Raw genomic sequence first — 6,332 nt, 5'->3', positions numbered from 1 at the left:
TTTTTTCCTGCGGTTTTGAGTCTCATCATGATGTCCAAGCTGGCCCTGAACATCTAATCTTCCTGCCTCAGCCTCCCACGTGCTGGCAGTACAGGGTGAGCATCACCTCATCCTATGTTTTCTTCCCATTCTGAACTAGCCACAGGGCCAGCTGGTCCTTCCTGAGAAGGATTAAAAAAGCAAAGCAAAACAGTCAAAACCCAAACATTTAAGACTATCAAACTGTCCAAAGCCTTCTTATAAACAACAGGTTTCTTCTCCAAGAGAAAAATCTTGTTTAAAAATGTGGATTTATACACATAAAACTGTAATGGTTTCACTCCCTTATGAAACCAAACCTGGTTTCTGCTTTTATTGTATCTTGTTTTTGTCCAGGAAATCTGTCAAAGAGTGAGCCAGAACTTAGATAACATTTCTTTTACCTCGAATTATATTAAATATTTGGAATTTACCTCTGTGGTTTCAACTGTGCTTATAATAGTGTTAAAAATGGAAGACATTTTAAAAAAAACCTGAAGTCACCCACATTTGGTATTTGTTCAGTCTTCTTGTTTGGATCTTTGAAAAAGAGAACAACTCACACCACATAACCAAAGCGCTTGTTTCACATTCAGCATCTTCCTTCTGCTTGCAAACGGTGTCTTTCCAGTTAAAAAACTGCAGAGGACCCAAGTCAGTTGTGTATTTTCTTCCTGATGTCAACAGGGCAGCTGTATCCTCAGGGCTTTTCTGTGTTGAGTCTGACGTGAAATAAAAGAAAAGCAGTCTTTGCATCCTAAACCATGGAGGTAATCTGTCGAAAGACACTGCATCTCACTGGGGAAAGTAACGGGATGGAAGAACCAGGACATCTCACTGAGCAGTCCACACAGGAACTCCTGGAAACACAAATCAAATGGAAAACAGGAAGATTGGGACAGGCACTTCTATATAAACTTACTTGTAAAAACCAGTATTTAAAACATACACATACATGTGCACACAAATAGTTTAGCATATGTTCACTTATATCCTGTAGTACTAAGGCCGGGGCATAAGAATTACAGCATTGAAAGCCAGGATGACTTTACGTGGTGAGACTTTAACACAAACAAACAAATGACATCTTTTCTATCCCTCAAATAGAAACTGTGGGCTAGAGAGATGGCTCAGTAGTTAAGAACACTTATGCTGTCAGAGGACCCTAGTTCAGTTCCCAGCATTCACACACATGAGTTTCTAAAGTAAATGCTTACATATCTCTTATTTAAAAGTCCTGAAGATGGATAGAACGTTAACTATTATTTGTACACACACATGACAGATCATAACACAGAGCACACACACATGTAGGGAAAAAGTCATAAATACGAGGTAAACCAAAAAAACAATTCTGCCATAAGCCTATATAGTCCTAGAACTGGAGGAGAAGCCTCCTCCTCTATATATGTGTAGGAGTACATACAAACACACACATTAAGAAATGTGGTTTATAAACAACTCTCTGGACAACATATTGAGAACACATATTAAAGAACAAAAACAGACACACAAAAAAGGGTATGGGGTGGGGAGAACAGCCACAGAAATCAGTGTGAACACTAGTTATGTTGCCAAAAGTCCACACCCATCAGAGGCCTGGGAAATGATTGAGAATGACCCTAACACTGGCTTCATTTGGGGCTCTAATCTTTATAGTTTGATGGAGATACACCTCAGTGGCACTAGCATGTGCAAGGTCCTGGGTCTGGTCCCTAGCACCATGGGTATGGGTAGTTATATAATGCCTAGAAAAAGTAATATAATGGCCATGAGACTTTGTGCTGATAGGTACTTGTAACTTAGGAAACAAAGTACAGGTGGGTAAGGGAATGGTGGCACATGGCTTTTAATTCCAGCACTTGGGAGACAGGGGCAGAGGCAGATGGATCTCTGTGAGTTCAAGACCAGCCTGATCGATATAAAGTTGCAACCATAATTAAGGAGTAAAATCTCATCTCAATTATTATTATAACAACAACAAAAATCCCAAATAAACAGGTATAGATCATGACTACATATATGTAATCTTAGCAACTTGAGAGGTGTTAAGAGCTAGAGACCTTGGTCTCAGGACAGCTTGGGGTACAGAGTGAGACCATGTTTCAAAAAAAGATAATTAATTAAAATAAAATAAATGTATCTTAAAACTAAAACGAAAGCACATACAGGGCTGTTTATCTATCTGTCCAACATTTTATGAAACCCTGGATTTCACCCCTGCTACTACATTAAGGAAAGGAAAACAAATTAATAATTAAAATACAAATGTTTTTAGTAATCAAAACTGAGTATTCTCGAAAAACCAAACCAAAAAAAAAAAAAAAAAAACTGAGTATGTGGACATATGTTTATAATAGCAGTAATTAAAAGACTGAAGTAGAACTGGGAATTCAAGGCTATGCTGGCTGACACAAAGAGATTCCATCATAATACAACCAACCAACTAGCCAACAAAACCAGTAGGACCTGGAGAGATGCCTCAGTGGTTAAGAGTACTGGCTGCTACTCCAGGGGAGCCAGGTTCAGTTCTTGGCTCCCCACGTGACATCTCATAACCTCCTGTGGTTCCAGCACTCTCTTCTGACTTCCATGGGCACCAGACATACATGTGCTGGATATACATACAGGCAAAACACTCATATGCATAAAACATATAAATATTATATAAAACAAATAACTGAAAACTGGGGTTGATAATACTTAGAAAGCAAGGTCTTGGGGGTTTATTTTCTCGGATTTTTTTTTCTGAGGTGTTTGTTTTTTGAGGCGGTGTCTCACTGATAGTCCTCTCCAACTCTCTATATAGAGCAGAGATCTGCTGCCTGCCTCTCTGCATCCGAGGTCATGGTTTTGATCCTTACTATCTCAAAATAAAATTACAACTGGGGTGGGAGCTAAGAACATGGCTTATTGTCTTGGTGTTTCTACTGCTGTGAAGAAACCATGACCATGGCAACTCTTGTGTAAAAAAAAAAAAAAAAAAAAAAAATTGGCTGGGCAGTGGTGGTGCACGCCTTTAATCCCAGCACTTGGGAGGCAGAGACAGGCGGATTTCTGAGTTCGAGGCCAGCCTGGTCTACAGAGTGAGGACAGCCAGGGCTACACAGAGAAACCCTGTCTCGAAAAACCAAAACAACAACAACAACAAAAAGCAAAATAGTGGCCTGGAGAGATGGCTCAGCACTTAAGAGTACTGAATGATCTTCCAGAGGTCCTGAGTTCAATTCTCAGCAACCACAAGGTGACTCATAACCATATGTAATGGGATCTGATGCCCTCTTCTGGTGTGTCTGAAGACAGTGACAGTGTGCTCACAGAAAATAAATAAATAAATCTAAAAAAACAAAACAAACCCCCACCCCACCCCCCCAAAAAATAGAAGCCAGTAGTATGGTCCTCTGTGTGTGTGTGTGTACACATTGTGCAATAGATATTACCAATAACTAGGTCTTGTGGGTTTTATTTATTAACACAAATGTCTTGCTATATAGCCCAGACTCTGAATCCTCACTGCAGTTTCCCAAGTCCTAAGAGCTGGGAATAAAAGCAGTGCCATGGTATCTGGCTTGTACTCATTTTTACCTTCATCTTCTGTTGCTGTTAACAGTTTAGTGTTTTGCTTCTATGGAGCCCTTTTCAAGCCGCCACAACAGTACTTGGAATGACTATCCCATTACTACTTACTTGCAAAGTCCTGAGTTCGAATGTTGAGCTGAATATAAAAGCACCTAAGGTCAGGAAAATGTTCATCTTGTGTGATAAGGTTCCTAAAAATAAAAAGAACATAAAGGTAAGTGTCTTGGCTTCTTTTTTTATCACTGTGATAAGACACCATGTCCAAGGTAGTAATTCATTTTAAAAAAAAAATCACTTAGTTGGGCTTACAGTGCCGGAGGGTTAGAGTCCAAAGGTGGCACACAAAGGCATGGTGGCAGGAACAGGTAACCTCACATCTCTAACAGCAAGCAAGAGGCAGAAGGAAACCTATGGTGGCAGGAACAGGTTAGCTCACATCTCTAACAGCAAGCAGGAGGCAAAGGACGACCCGATAGGACTGGCTCTGCGTCTTTGATACAAACCTGACCCCAGTGATACAAACCTCTAACAAAGCCAGACTTCCTAATCCTTTCCAAAAAGTTCTACCTACTGGGGATCAAATATTCAAACATATGAGTTTATGGGGAACATTTTCATTCAAACTGCCAACGTAAGGATATACATATCCTTTACTGATACTACAGGTATTAAGTATACAAAGATATTCCAACCAAACTATTCTAAAAAAAAAATTCACTCTCATAAGTATTCTAAAGGAATATCATAATGTCACTTTCTGTATACTTGTAGTGGAATTAATGTTTAAAAATATCAACATTTTTGGTGAAGTAGTTCTGAAGCGTTTGTGTAACTCTCTGAATTTATGATACTGTAGAGTCTTTTTTGTTGTTGTTTTTTGTTTTGTTTGCTTGTTTGAGACAGGGTTTCTCTGTGTAGCCCTGGCTGTCCTGGAACTCACTCTGTAGACCAGGCTGGCCTCGAACTCAGAAATCCGCCTGCCTCTGCCTCCCAAGTGCTGGGATTAAAGGTGCGTGCCCCCACTGCCCAGCCTGTAGACTCTTTCTGGAGGGGAAAGAAACTGTGTAATTCTGCATGAAACCTCCAGAACTTTATAGTTGTCCTAATGTAAAGCAAGACTTTTGCTTTTAGTGCAAATACATTTTCCTCTCTAAGTTGAGGAAGGATGTTATATTCCTTTTCTCTGGGTCATACCTTTTTTTTTCTATGTGTGGATTAGATTAAAAAACAAAAATCTACTAAAGGGGAGGGTGGTTTTTTTTTTTTCACCCTCTGCTGTCAGCTCTGCTTCTTTAATCTAGGGCTAACAAAAAACATATAATCTATCACAAACACTCACATTATGATACTTCCATTTGAACTGGCTCTCACTAATATACCAGTTTATTTTTTGAAACAAGATTTTTGATAGATGTAAATTCTAGTCCTGAGCACCAACACACCCAGCAAATGTTTCACCAATCCAGAAACCAGAAGCACAGACCTTCCTAGAATTTAACTGAAGACCAATAAAAATAAGGGGACTCCCAATTACAAAGAGATGGCCCATAAAATTAAACAAGAATCAAATACAAATATTTTGATAGTGCTACACTGTCACCAGCGTACACCAACTACACAAATGAGATTCCAGCAGTATTTCCAAAACTATAGTTCTTAAAAAAAGAAAAGCAAAGAAAAGCATCATAAGCCGTTTCCCTTGATTCTGGGTAAGAAATCAATATCGGTGAATTCCACTGAGACCTGTTTGCAGAAATTAATGCGCCATTAGGACATTATCAGGACGCACAAGGACAAAGCTTGCTTACTATGGTCATAAAAGTTTGGCAGGTGCGAGTATGAGGTAAAAGCTGCAAGAACCTATCTGTAATACACATACTCAAATGAAAATACCAGAGGGAATCTCTTATAGCAAATCTCAAGGTCAGCGCGCCAGGGACACAAAATACCCAGTTGCACAGGCCTGTTAACCTTAACCGATGACGCCTTCGGTAAAGGGTCACTGTGGGTGTTACAAACAATACAGAGAGATTCTTAGAAAAATAAACTGGAGGTGCACACAGCGGCTTCCAGATACAGCCTGTGTATGTCCAACTCGGAGAACCACTGTAAAGCACACAGCGGCCAAAGCAAAGGGCACAAGGAAGGGCGTAGAGCGCCGGTAAGGGAAGGACGTGGCCACATACCCGGAGGCGGCGGGGCAGACGGGACGCGGCTGCGAATGGAAAGCCCTGTCAGGCCCAGGCCCCGCTGGCTCTCTCACTAGGCTCGCCGCTACCTCATCCCAGGTTGTGCCGCCCCACTATCTGCTCGTCACCCGGCAGACAGACGGCCTTCTCAGCTCACCTCACACAGTCCAGCACAAGTGCTCCGCTTCTCGCCGGAGGCCTGCCCCGGGCCCGCAGGCCAGCTGCCCGGGGCACGCCTCACTCCGCCATCTTCGTTCCTTCTCCTGTCCGCCAACCCAGGGGCGGAGGCGCAAAAGGCTCCGCCCCACCTCCGGGTGTTGATTGGACGGCATGTTGCTCGCGCGCTCTTTTTCCGTCGCCGATTGGCTAAAACGCACATCAATCAATCCCTCTGTGGTTCTTTTTTTTTTTTTTTTTTTTTTGGTTAGAGCCCAGTGCTCCAGTTGAAGTTAAGGGTTATTGTAATTCACTTGAGGAAAAACATTCCACACGGAGGCAGTCTCACTTTTTAGTAAGATAGTGCGGGAAGGCCAAATGACTATTTTA

The 6,332-nt window shown here is 41.5% G+C and overlaps 1 long non-coding RNA gene across 1 annotated transcript; it reads right to left on the bottom strand.

Moving 5' to 3' along the window:
• Positions 1–311: 311 nt before the first annotated feature.
• Positions 312–6,082, bottom strand: LOC114620868. Its single transcript, XR_003711358.1, has 3 exons — positions 5,944–6,082; positions 3,706–3,788; positions 312–878 (listed from the first exon to the last, which is right to left on the bottom strand). It is a non-coding gene; the product is annotated as an uncharacterized LOC114620868 (long non-coding RNA).
• Between the last annotated feature and the right edge of the window lie 250 nt (positions 6,083–6,332).

This window comes from Grammomys surdaster, unplaced genomic scaffold, assembly GCF_004785775.1.
Source record: "Grammomys surdaster isolate TR1022 unplaced genomic scaffold, NIH_TR_1.0 170, whole genome shotgun sequence".
NCBI classification, from domain to species: Eukaryota; Metazoa; Chordata; class Mammalia; order Rodentia; family Muridae; genus Grammomys; species Grammomys surdaster.
This window is presented reverse-complemented; position numbering and strand designations above follow the sequence as displayed.